Raw genomic sequence first — 13,727 nt, forward strand, 5'->3', positions numbered from 1 at the left:
TGAGCTCAGATCTATAGGGATGCAGAGGTCACATAGGCTCCTAAACAGAATAGATGCCCTAGATCGGATCAAATGGATAGGGTTTACAGTCAACAATAATTATACACCTTTCCCATAGTTGGGAGCTATTCTCTTCCCTGATCCAGCTTTCTAGCCCTTTCTCCAGCCATGACATCATCACCCCAGACAGTAATTTGGATCCACCTGCATATCATATGTCAGACTCAGGAAAGAAAAAAAACAGTATAGTCATGGGCCCTTCGGATTATAACTAAAATAGACCGACTATCTATCTAAAAAAATGAAACCACCAAATCTTTAGCTGCACTATTCCAGCCTTTAGGTTCATGATTAGTCAACATTTTGTTTGACTTTATACGTTAACTCTTATTTCAGCCACCAAGTTCCAGATGCCAACATGATGCCAGCTGCCTGGGCAGACGACCCCACCAATGTGTCCTGGAGCCCAGCTTCCCCAGAGTCCTGCTCCACTAAAGAAAGAGAGAGACAGGCAGAGAGTATGGATCAACTTGTTAACTACCATGTTTAGCAGGGAAGCAATTGTAGAAGCCAGACCTTCCAGCTTCTGCACCCCATAATGACTCTGGGTCTATACTCCCAGAGGAATAAAGAACAGGAATGCTCTCAGTGGAGGAGATGGGATATGGAGTTCTAGAGGTGGGAATTGTGTGGAGTTGCAACCCTTTTGTGCTATGATTTGTGTCAGTGTTTCCTTTTATTAAATAAAAATAAAAAAATGAATATTTGGGATATTTAAAATAAGTACTGTATACTTTTGCTAAATATTTGTTGAAACATTATTTTGTTTTTCTGGAAAACATTCTTTGCTCTAGGCTATGTGATTACTTTCAAAAGTTTTTCTTTTTGTAATTTTTTTAACTTTATTTTAAAAGTTTTATTATTATATTATTTACCAAAGCACAGCTCAACTCTTGTATTTTATTTTATTTTGTTTATAAAAAGGAAACACTGACAAACCATAGGAGAAGAGGGGTACAATTCCACACAATTCCCACCACCAGAACTCCATATCTCATCCTCTCTCTTGATAGCTTTCCTATTGTTTAATGCTCTGGAAGTATGGACCCATGGTCATTGTGGAATGTAGAAGGTCTGGCTTCTGTAATTGCTTCTCCCACTGAACATGGGCATTCACAGGTTGATCCACAGAGCCAGCCTGCCTCTCTCTTTCCCTAGTGGGGCGGGTTCTGAGGATTAGGAGCTCTAGGACATATTGGTGGGGTTGTCTGCCCAGGGAAGTCTGATTGGCATCATGCTAGCATCTAGAACCTGGTGGTTAAAAAGAGAATTAACATATAAAGCCAAACAAATTGTTGATTAATCATGAACCTAAAGGCTGGAGTAGGAGTAGTGCAGATGAAGAGTTGGGGGTGGGGGGGGTCTCTGTTCTGTAGATAGTTAGTACGCATTTAGTTATATTCCAAAGGTCCTGTGGCTATACTAGTTTTATTTTATTTTTTACCTGAGCCTGAAATCTGATATGGAGGTATATCCAAGTTATTGTCTGGGGAGATGATATTACAGCTGGAAAAAGGACCAGAAAGCTGGATCAGGGAAGAGAATAGCTCCCAAATATGGGAAACATGTATAAATATTGTTGAATGTAAATCCCATTGATTTAATGTGATCTGGGTCCCATATTCAACTAAGGAGCCTATGTGACCTCTGCATCCCTGTAGATCTGAGTTCACATTCTGTGGTCATGAGTAGGAATGTTCCAAGCTGCCCCAATTTCAGGACCCATCTTCCTCAGAGGTAGCATAGAATATGTTGTCCAGCCTCCCTTCAGAGGATGGAACATTCTCTACCCTTGTTGATCCAAGTTGAGGGCAAGGTCCTATTGGGGGCCTACAAAAGGGTCTATTTTATTTTTCCTGATAGAGATGACTGGTAACAATGGAGAGAGAGATTTATTCAAGGTCTAGGCTCATCATGTCTGTTTGGGAATCTTAGGACTCCCCGAATAGGGCCCCAACTGATGGGGTGACCTGGTAGTGACTAAAAGTCATTGTTTTGGGGCGGAGCCAAGATGGCAACTTGGAAGCAGCAGCTGGCATGTGCTCCAACAAGCAGCAGCATGTGACCTGGGATTCTCTGGATAGGGTAGGATACTGGGCTGTAAGTAGGAGGGTGAACAAGGGGTTGTCAGGGTAACACCAAGGAGGAGTCCTATAATCCATTCTTGGGTTGGCAAACAGATGCCAAAAAAATAAAGAAAGGAAATCTTTTGATTATTTCTAGCTCACCCCCTCACCCCAGAACCAGCCCCCAGGGGCTGGACAGTCACTTCTAGCAGGCTTCCTGATGAGCAACATTCTTTACCAAGATATTCTCTCTCACTCTCTCTCTCTCTCTTTTAAGTGGCTGGAGCTCTATTTGAGTGACAAAATACCTGATCAATCAGAGCCTCATCCAAGCCTGGGAAAGACTACTTGGAGTTGGAGGTTTTGGGGTTTCTTTCCTTTTATTTATTTATTTATTTTGAATACTTCTTACAGTTGGCTGTCTTTGCTCAGGCTGCCTACAACCAATCCAGAACAGTCCAAGCTTCAGACTGACTGTTAGGGGTTTTTTTACTCTATTTTATTTTATTATTACTATTATTATATATGTGTGTCCCTTTTCTCCCCTCCTTTTTCAGATTGACCAAAATTAACTATTGCTAGGTGGCTGGGTGTCCTATTAATTGGGAGAGTAACTTGTTTCTCTCTACCTCTTATGTACACTCTCCTTTTTCCTTCCTCCTAGCTAATTTAAAAAAAAAAAGAAAGAAAAAAAGAAAAAAAAACTCTTTCCTTTCACTGCTCTTTTTTTTTTTTTTTTCTTTTCTTCCTTCCTCCTTCTCTGTAGTTTCCTTTTTGATTGTGCCCCTATCTGCTTTGGTATCAGGGTGATGATGGCTTCATAGAAGGTGGAAGAGAGTATTCCTGTTTCTTTGATCTTACGGAAGAGCTTTAGAAGTATAGTTACTAACTGTTTTCTGAAGGTTTTGTACAATTCATTTGTGAAGCCATTTGGTCCAGGACTTTTGTTGTTGAGAAGAGTCTTAATAACTGTTTTGATTTATTTGTCTGTGATTGGAGTATTTAGGTTTTGTAGTTCTTCTTGGTTCACTTTTGGAAAGGCATGTTTCTAGGAATTCTTCCATTTCTTCCAGATTCTCTAGCTTGGTGGCATATAGTTCTTTGTAGAAGTTTTGTGTGATTTTCTGGATTTCTGTGGTATCAGTTGTGATATCTCCTCTATCAGTTACAATGTTACAATTCTATTTATTTGAGTCTTCTCCCTTTCTTTTTCTTTCTTTTTTTTGTTTTTTGGTTTTTGTGAGTCTGGCTAGGGATTTGTCAGTGTTGTTTAATTTTTCAAAGAACCAACATTTGGCTTCATTCATCTTTTATATGGTTCTCTTAGTCGATGTTGTCTATTTCTGCTCTTATTTTAGTTATTTCTGTTCTTCTGGTTGCTTTAGGGTTCCTTTATTCCTCTTCCTCTAAGTATTTAAGATTTATAGTATGATCATTTATTTGAGCTTTTTCTTGTTTTTTAATATGTGAATGTATGGCTATGAGTTTCCCTCTCACTACTGCTTTAGCTGTGTCCCAAATTTTTGATAGCCTGTGTCTTCATTTTCATTTGTTTCCAGGGACATTTCAATTTCCTGCTTGAGTGTCTCTCTGACCCAGCAGTTCTTAAGCAGTATGTTGTTGAGTTTCCAAATTCTGTGACTTTTAGTAATTTTCTGTTTGTTGTTGAACATTAGCTTTACTCCACTGTGGTCTGAGAACATAATTGGGATGCTTCAATGCTCTTGAATTTGCTGACATTATCTTTGTGGCCTAACATGTGGTCTATCCTTGAGTATGTGCTGTGTGGATTTGAGAAGAATATATATTCCAGTTTTGGGGGGTGAAGAACTCTGAAAATGCCAGGAGGTCTAGTCTGTCCATCTCTTCATTTAATTCTCTTGTTTCTTTGTTGATTCTCTGCTTCGTTGATCTGTCTAAGTGTGAGAGTGGGGTGTTAAAGTCTCCCACCATTATTGTATTACTATTGATGTCTTGTTGTAGTTCTTTCAGTAGGTGTTTGATGTATTTAGATGATCCCTCATTGGGTGCATAGATGTTAATAATTGTTAAATATTCTTGGTTGATTGATCCTCTAATAATTATGTAATGGCCTTACCTATCTTTTATTACTTTATTTAATTTAAAGTCTATTGTGTCAGAGATGAGAATGGCTGTTCCTGCCCTTTTTTTGTGGTCCATTAGCCTGTATGATAGTTTTCCATCCTTTCACTTCAAGTCTGTCTTTGTCTTGTTGGGTCAGGTGGGATTTTTGCAGGCAGCATAACATTTATTGATATTATGGATTGAATGCATTGTAGTGCCATTATTCAACATTTTTTATTTGCTCTGATATATGGCAAGTATTATGGTGATGTTGTTGTTTATAAGAGGTCTTTTAGAACCTCTTTCAGAGCAGGCTTGGTGATGGTTGCCTCCTTTAACTGTTGTCTGTCTGAGAAGGTTTTGAGCCCCCGATCTCCAACTGCAAGGGGAAAGCTTTGCAAGTGATGAAGCAACGTTGCAAGTGTCCCTCTGTTTCTCTGTTTTTGTATCACCTCTTCCCTCTTGATTTCTGACTGAAATTTCTCTATGAAATAAAGATAATACAAATATATATATATATATATATATATATATACATATAGTAAATAGTTTTTTGTTTTAATTTATTCCTAATATCCAGTTGGGTATTGGAAACCTTGATATACTTTGTAAGTCTTTTTTTCCCTTTTTGTTCTTGTTCTATAGTTACACATTATAAAAATGATACTATAACTGAATAAGGAAAAAAATCCTTCTTTTCATTATGAAGACCAGGAACCTGGTGTATTAATTTTTTCAATGTTTATAATATAAAAGAATGACAGTTTTGTCTTCTTGTAAGTCATATTTTGGAGCTGCATTATGTTTTTAGAAAAATCATCACTAGTATATTAGATAGAAAAGGTAAAACTATGTAAATGGGATAAGAAGTGTGTAACCACAATTGCATCAGTCACACTCCCTGTCAATTTACTTCTCTGGGTCCTCTTTTCCTGGTGAAACTGGAAATCATAATTGCTTCATTTTACAATTCTGATCAGAAGATGGGCTAATCAATGACAAATACTCTGCAGGGTTGTTTCCAGTGCAGGAAGCAAAAATTGTCTTAACTTGTAGAGCTCCATGTGATAGCCCTTCTGTGTCCTGTGAAACTCATGTGATCCAGCTGAAAGTAAATGAAAACTATCTGAAATCCCAGACACAAAAGTGCTTATTCTAGCTGTCTCACTGGCTTGTTAGTAACACTGGCTGTTTTCCCACCTTGCTGTTTGTCAGTGGATTTAAATATACTGTCAAGATAAGGAGATTGACTTATCTTACAGTACTACTATGAGTTAACATAAACAATAAAAATGATTTTCTCTCTTTAGAAAAATTACAAAAAACACCACAAATGCTATACAACTGCGTTACAATTCTATCTTTCCAGCATAGTTTCTGGGGAAATGTATTAATAAATCTAAACCATGCAATGACTTTCATTTAGAGAAAATAAGTGTATTTTTCCTGCACATTTATCACATCAAAATGCTTATAATCCCTTAGCTATTTGGTTCATATTTTCTAGAAATGTCAGTTATATCTCCATTCTATCTGTTTAAACTCGAGTATCTAACACTTTCAGAAACTTGGAGATGTCACAAATGCTTTTTGCCACATTTTTCATTCCTAAAGAAATATAAGCAAAAACAGCAGCATAGGAGGTACTGCAATAGAGAAGACCTCGGGTTCTTAAGCATGTGGCTCAGAGTTTGATCGCCAACATTGCATGTGCTGTAGTGGAGATGTAACCAAAAATAGAATTGAAAGTAGATCAGGAAATAGATTAAGAAAAACAGTTAAGTAGGAAACAAAGAGAATTGGAATATATAAAAACAAGCTAGGTCAGCACTAGGTCAGACTATTCTGTCATATGTAGAGTGAAATATTCCATTCCTTGAACAATGCACCTGATAATTGACAATGTCTATGTTATTGATGGTGGTGGGTTGCTTGCAAAATTGTAATTGTAACTGCTAGAACTAACTGCTTTAAATTTTGCTTCTGTACTTCGTGGCTTGCTTGCTTGTGCTTATAGAGTTGAAATAGACTATAAAAGACAGTTTAATCCAAGGCTTGGGGCCAAGCACTTTCTCTGGAGTATTCTAGGCTCTGGCCTACCAGTGAAATAAACTTCTCCTCTTTCTGTCCATCTTGGTCTCCATCTTGTTACTCTCACTCGTAACAGTGCCAGAGTGATGCTCTGGTTTCTCTTTCTCCTCCATTCATTCATAAATAAATAAATTAGTAAATACTTTTAAAAAGCAAAAAAACAAAACACACCAAAAAAGCCATCAAAGAGCCCACAAGCTTACGATACTTTGTGGAACACTCTTTAAATGTCCTTTGATCATGGAAAAAAACCAAAATCTTACATGAACAAGCCAATTCATACCTAAGAAATTCACAAGATATACTTTTCTTTTTTGGGGGGGGGATTATTTTTATTTATTTATTTATTTATTTAAAAAAGGAGACAGTAACAAAACTGTAGGATAGGAGGGGTACAACTCCACACAATTCCCACCACCAGATCTCTATATCCCATACCCTCCCCTGATAGATATACTTTTCTTATGGACATGGAAACTAATCTGTGAAAACATGAAGTGACTAAAAAGAAAGAGATGCACAGAACTAAATTCCATATCTCCGGAAGAACTGGGTAAAGAATAATACTCAGACTCTTATCGGAGTTCTGGTTATGTCTGAATCACAGTGAAGTAGTTTATTCTTACCTTGCATCTACTTAGAAACAAAATTTAGAAAATCTTCCCCCTCCTCTTCCTCTACCACCTTCTCCCCACTCCCCTCCTCCAAGTTTGGGCACAAACTAGTTATAATTCAGCCACTCATTAGCATGTCAAATAAGCTTCCTTTAAAATTTAGTGAGGAATAAAAGGGAGCATCCAAATTTGAAAAGAAAGCATTAGGTTCCCTCTCCTCACCCCAAGTTTGCATATTATTAGCTCCTAACAAGTTTATATCTGTTCTCTCCTCCAACTTCTCAATATCCCATTATAACTGTCATTTTCCATTTCTTTATCTAACCTAGTCATCTTTGCATACTCTACTTAGCCAAACAAAAGTTCCAGCTATACAACCCTATCTATGTCTTCATAAGAATAAAGTTCAATAACTAGAGAAGCTGCCCTGTGGGAAGCTTCAGTCACCTCTCCCCTCAACTATCAAATACTGCCTCAGGGAGTCTCAGCAGGAAGCAGAGAAACCTTCCTAAATGAAAGAGATTGTTTCCCTACGCAAGTAATTATGAATCAAGAAATACTCATTAAGAATCTACTATTGTGGAAAAAAGGGCTTCTGTCATGAATGACATAGGTAGGACAGCTCCTTTGCTCTATGTGCAGAATCAACATCAGGAGATTTCAGAAGCATAATTTTTGTTTGGGCAGCTGGTGATCGTTGGTCCCAGAGCCCTTAAAAAAAAATAGAATCAACTCTTGTGGTGGATTACCACTAAGGAGCATTGCATTAGATATTTCAGTCACAAGAGTAATTAACCAGGAAACAGGAATGTATGCGTATTTCTAACATAGCTAGGAAAGAGATGGAGGGAATTACATGGTACAATAAGAACACAGGATTCATTTAGCCAGAGAAGTCAAAGGACTCCCAATGAAGCTGAAATGTTAAGGAAGGGAACATTTTACTAGATAAAGGAAGTTGGAGATAGTCTCAAATGAAACATTAAAAGGCAAAGGAGACAAATGAGTGAACAACAGTAGACAGGGTATAGAAGATGAGTAGGATCATGATATGATAGGAAACTAGGGAGGACAGGGATATGTCTTGGCAGGCCCTCCTTGGCCAAATTAAGGGTTTTGTTCTCTTTAAATCCTTTGAACATGTCATTTAAAATTTGAAGTTGCACTGCATTGAGACATCAAATTTCATGGGCATATCATGGAAAAATTGACATGTTTTCAAATTGGATCAGGAGATGGAGAAAAGAAACAGATTTGAACAGAATAAGAGAATGAAGTGCATGGGGGCTCAGGCAACTGGCACTGGCCAAAAAATGAGACATCTCTCTTAGTAAGTCAGAAACAGAGTAACAGTAGGCATCAGAGTGGTGGGAGCTGAAGTGGAGAAGAATGAAGTGCTAAGAGTTAAAGTGGGTCAAGGTGGGGTTGATAAGAAAGGAAGGGTGATATTATAGTTGTCTTAAAAGTTTGAGGGAGAAACTGGAGATGGGTAAAATTTGGCAGTCAGCAACCCTTCTCCTAGGGAAGAACCCCACCTCTCCAGAGCCCTGCTCCATTAGGGAAAGATAGAAACAGTGGTTGTAAGGATTGACCTGCCAACGCCCATGTCCTGCAGAGATGCAATTATAGAAACCAGAACTTTCACTTTCTGCATCCCATAATGATCCTGGGTCCATGCTCCTAGAAGGATACAGAATAAGAAAGCCTCTAATGAAGAGTATCGGATATGGAACTCTGGTGTTGGGAATTGTGTGGAATTGGACCCCTCTTTTCCTATGGTCTTGTTGATCATTATTATCAATAAAAAATAAATTTAAAAAGTGATGAGGTAATTTCCTTTGCAATGGCAAGGTCAGAACTCAAAAGCATCATGTTGAGTGAGATAAGCGAGAAAAGGAAAGACCAGTACCAAATTACCTGACAGGTGTAATATAAAAACAAAGAACATTAAGGGGAAACATAAGGTGAAACTTGGACTGTGTGTGTCCTGTTGCACCAAAGCAAAGGACTCTGGGGAAAGAGAGGAAGGAACAGGATGAAGGGACATTGGTGTTCGGATGTGTCTCCTAGACACCAATCAAGGAGGAGATGGGAGGTTGTGCCTATGCATTAAAAACTATACTGCAAACCAGTGTCCATTTGGTAATGTTTTTTGCATGTGTTTTTTGAATTCAGAGACTTATACAAAATTAAAGAAAAAATAGATTGCCAGGACAGTTTTTTGTTTTTTTTTTACGTGCTGACCTAGAGTTGGTCTAGATCATGGCCAAATTGATCTACTCCCCACCCCACCCCCCAACTCACTTCATTGTTTCTTTCACTGCACTGCATCTTTGTTTTTCTGTTTCCATAAGGGAGGAAGTAGAAGTTAGTGATATAATAGCTCTAATAGCTTTCATTCATGGACAGTGATAACCTTTCAAACTCAATTCTGGGGTACATGAGTAGATTGTGAATACCCATATAGAACTGGAAGGTAATACACAGAATGTGCCATATACGATGGATGATTTATAAATTCTCCTCACAAGATTGCTCATTTTAATGGTCGTTTATACATTTTAGGCGCCGGGCGGTGGCGCAGTGGGTTAAGTGCATGTGGCGCAAAGCACAGGGACCAGCTAAGGATCCCGGTTCGAACCCCCGGCTTCCCACCTGCAGGGGAGTCGCTTCACAGGCAGTGAAGCAGGTCTTCAGGTGTCTATCTTTCTCTCCCCCTCTCTGTCTTCCCCTCCTCTCTCCATTTCTCTCTGTTCTAACCAACAACGAACAGCATCAACAATGGCAATAATAATAACCACAACGAGGCTAAAACAAGGGGAACAAAGGGGGAATAGTGGCCCCCAGGAGCGGTGGATTCATGGTGCAGGCACTGAGCCCAGCAATAACCCTGGAGGAAAAAAAAATTATTTAACAAACGTTTCTAGAATTACTATGTGCTTATGAAATGCACAGGAGGAAGGGGTAAAGAGATAGAATATTTAGTAGTTACAATAATTTTCCAGGAAACTCAGAGTCCCACAGGGTAGATACATAAGTGATCATATATTGGGTTGCCTCACACAGATACATGAGTGAACATGGGCATTATAATACAATGTAACTGCAACATATGTATATGATAAAAAACAACACAGGGCTAGGGAGACAGCTTAATGGTTATGCAAAACAGTTTTATGCTCAAGGCTATAAGGTTCTAGGTTCAATCCATAGCACTACTATAGGCCTAAACTGAGAAGTGTTCTGGTAAAACAAGAAGAAAGAAAGAGAGGAAGGAAGAAAGAGAGAAAGAGAGAGAGAGAGAGAGGGAGTGAGAGAGAGAGAGAAACAGAGATAAAGAAACAGAGAGAGAAACGGAGAAAAGTGTGTGTGTGCAGGAGTTGGAAAGGTAGAAAAGAACCAAGAAATCATAAAGACAGACTCAAGGGAAGAGCTATAAATGTAAGAAATAGGTACTATTAAAGATTCTGTTCTGTCATTGGTTTGAACCATATGTCTTTCTTTTCTTTTCTTTTTTAGACAGTGGTTTAATGGTTTATAGTACAATTGTTGGCACATGGGCACAATTTCTCATCTCACCATGATAGATATCTACAAAATACTCCCATCCCCAATTTAAGAGCTTTTTTTATCATTATGCACCAGGATATAAAATTCTACCTCCTACCCTAGTCCTCTTCCTGTCCTTCCCCAGAGTCCTCTGCTTTAGTGCAATACACCAAGCTAGTCCAAGTTTTACTTTGTTCCCCCTCTCTGTTCTTGTTTCTTAAGTTCTTCCCATGAGTAAAATGTTCTCATAGTCATCCTCCTCTTTCTGGCTTATCTCACTTAACATGATTTCGTCAAGTTCCACCCAAGATGAGATGAAGAAGGTTGACTTCATTATTTTTAATAGTTGGGAGATATATATATATATATATATATATATATATATATATATATATATATGTATATATATCACAACTTTCATAGCTACTCATATGTTGTTGAACACTTAGGTGGCTTTTAAGTTTGGCTAATACAATTTGTGCTGGTATGAATATAGGTGTATATAGATCTCTGTGGATGAGTGTATTTGTTTCCTTAGGATATATACCCAGGAGAGGAATTGCTAGGTCATAGGGTTTATAATTCCAAAGGTGGACATGTTACTAATAGATTGAAAAGAAAAAAGCACATCAGTAATCAGGTATTTATGAGCTGAGAGATACATGGGAAGTAGAGAGATAAGAAATAAGTGTAGTTGCTTTTAAATTTTAGTACACACCCAATGGTGAAAGTATAAGGCTAACATCTTAGAATACGGATATTATGCTATTTTTTTCCTTTTTTCAGTAGCTGAGGTGCGATATAATTTTCTCTGTGTGGCTCTACATGTCACTGCTATCAGTGCAGAGTGGTTAATACTGAAGAAGAACATTATAATAGTTAAGAGGTTTCTAATATAAGAATGGCTTTTTTTTAGCAAGGAAGAAAATTAATTACCCTACAACATGTCAAAAAAAAGTCTAAATAGCCACTTTAATCTGAATACTAGACAGTCCTATATCATTTAAGAGCTTGAAAGTCTCTAACAGAGAAAAACATAACATTATTCCTTCTGTTTATAAAAGCTAGCCATTGTTATCTGAATTAAAAGTCTAACTAGAAGGCCTCTAGACTTTAATTCTCACTTTAATCTTAATTTGTCTCCCAGGAAATTCTATCTGTGTCCCATTTTACACACACCAAACAATTGCAGAAATAGCCTGTTTTCACATCTGATTTTACTGTCCTTCCTGCAACAGTCTCACAGAACCTTGGTCACATTCCTGTCATATCAGTTGCTCCAATCAACTGGCATGTGTCAATCCCCAGGTCAGGGACACAAGCCACTGTCTGTCAGGCTGTCAGGGAATATACACATGCCTTTATGTAAGTGATTTGCTAATTGGACTGGCAACTGCTGTGTTATATCAGTGTCTGCTCTCTCCCTGTGTCCATCCAAAATGTTAACAGACAGAAAAGTTTAACTTTGCAAACAAAGTAGAGAAAAGGGATTATTTTATAGAACAAAGGCACTTTTATTTTGTGTGAGTTATATAGCGTCATTTGATATGTGATGGATAAAAAGCCTTTCAGATAAGCAAATATGGAAGAAGGCACAAGATGTGATTACAATCTTCTGTTTATATACATTAACTGATTCAACAGCAAGAGCCTTAAACTAGGTCAAAGTCTATTAAATGTATGTATTACCATTGCCACCTAGAAATCTTAATGGTAGAGCTATTCCAAGTAACTGCAAAGTTGAGAGCTTATCTTTTAAGAAAAGAACAAAAAGAAACTCTATCTTTCTAAAATATGTATTAAACTGTTCTCTTAGGAGTTGTGTGGTGTTGCACCTGGTAGTGTGCATGCATTACCTTGTCTGAGGATTTGGGTTCAAGCCCCCAGTTCCACCTGCAGAGGGGAATCGGTGCTACAGGTGTCTTTCTCCCTCCCTCTCTATCTCTCCTTTCCCTTTCAGTTGTCCTCTGTTTATAATAAAAAATGAAGGAAGGAAGGAAGGAAGGAAGGAAGGAGAAAGAAAGTAAAGAAGGGAAAAAAGAGAAAGAGATAAAAGATAAAAGAAGGAATGTAGGAAGGAAGGAAGGAAGGAAGGAAGGAAGGAAGGAAGGAAGGAAGGAAGGAAGGAAGGAAGGGAAATGGCCATCAGGGATGGCAGATTTGTAGTTAGCACTAAGCAAGCTGATAGCAGCAGCAACAACAATAATACAACTGCTATCTTAAAATAAAAAAAAATCTAATTGTAACGTTGACATTGTGTTGTTTGAAAATTAGAATTATCAGATCAAGTACTAGGTGCATACTCCCAGAGGGTTACGGAATACGAATCGGGCCGTAGCGCAGCGGGTTAAGCGCATGTGGCGCGCATGTGGCGCAAAGCGCAAGGACTGGCAAGAGGATCCCGGTTCGAGCCCCCGGCTCCCCACCTGCAGGGGAGTCGCTTCACAGGCAGTGAAGCAGGTCTGCAGGTGTCTGTCTTTCTCTCCTCCTCTTTGTCTTCCCCTCCTCTCTCCATTTCTCTCTGTCCTATCCAACAACGACAACATCAACAACAATAAAACAAGGGCAACAAAAAGGAAATAAATAAAATAATAAAAATATATATATATATTTGAGAAAAAAAAGAAAGCTATCAGGGGATGGGATGGGATATGGAGTTCTGGTGGTGGGAACTATGTGGATTTGCATCCCTTTTATCCTATGGACTTGTCAGTGTTTCCATTTTATAAATAAATAATTTTAAAAAACCACATCTAACTGAAGTACTCATTCCTTCGATGGAGCTTCTGTAAAAAATCATGTTCACCTATGAGAGTGTAAATGACTTCAGTGAGGGGCTGGGGATGTTGTGTTTATTGACCAGAGTTTGCTATGATTTCAAACTTTTATTTAGACTACCCTGCTATCAGGCTCTTCTTTTTAGCTGTTTTTGAGAGTGAGCTAATTTATTTATTTTTATTAATTTATTTAAAATTTCTAAGGAGCCTCCTTCTTCACTTATCATTTTTAGGACAGATTTTCCATACACATAATAAGACAGTAAACATAATTTAAGTCCACCAATGAAATGTAAATCCGAGTGTCCTGTGAATATCCTAAGGAGCTCTCTGTTGAGTAATTGCACAATTTTAGAGCACAAACATGTTATCAATTTTAGTTACTGAAAGGCCACACATACATATATTAAGATAGAAACAGATTGTTGAAGGGAGCACAAACTATGTTGATTATAAAGTTGCCACTGCTTCTTGTTTTCATTAAG

At 38.0% G+C, this 13,727-nt stretch overlaps 1 non-coding gene across 1 annotated transcript; it reads left to right on the forward strand.

Annotated features, from left to right (window-relative positions):
• Positions 1–7,500: 7,500 nt before the first annotated feature.
• Positions 7,501–7,630, forward strand: LOC132534808 (U11 spliceosomal RNA). The gene has a single exon (XR_009546506.1). It is a non-coding gene; the product is annotated as a U11 spliceosomal RNA (small nuclear RNA).
• The last annotated feature ends 6,097 nt before the right edge of the window (positions 7,631–13,727 follow it).

This window comes from Erinaceus europaeus, chromosome 19, assembly GCF_950295315.1.
Source record: "Erinaceus europaeus chromosome 19, mEriEur2.1, whole genome shotgun sequence".
NCBI lineage: Eukaryota > Metazoa > Chordata > Mammalia > Eulipotyphla > Erinaceidae > Erinaceus > Erinaceus europaeus.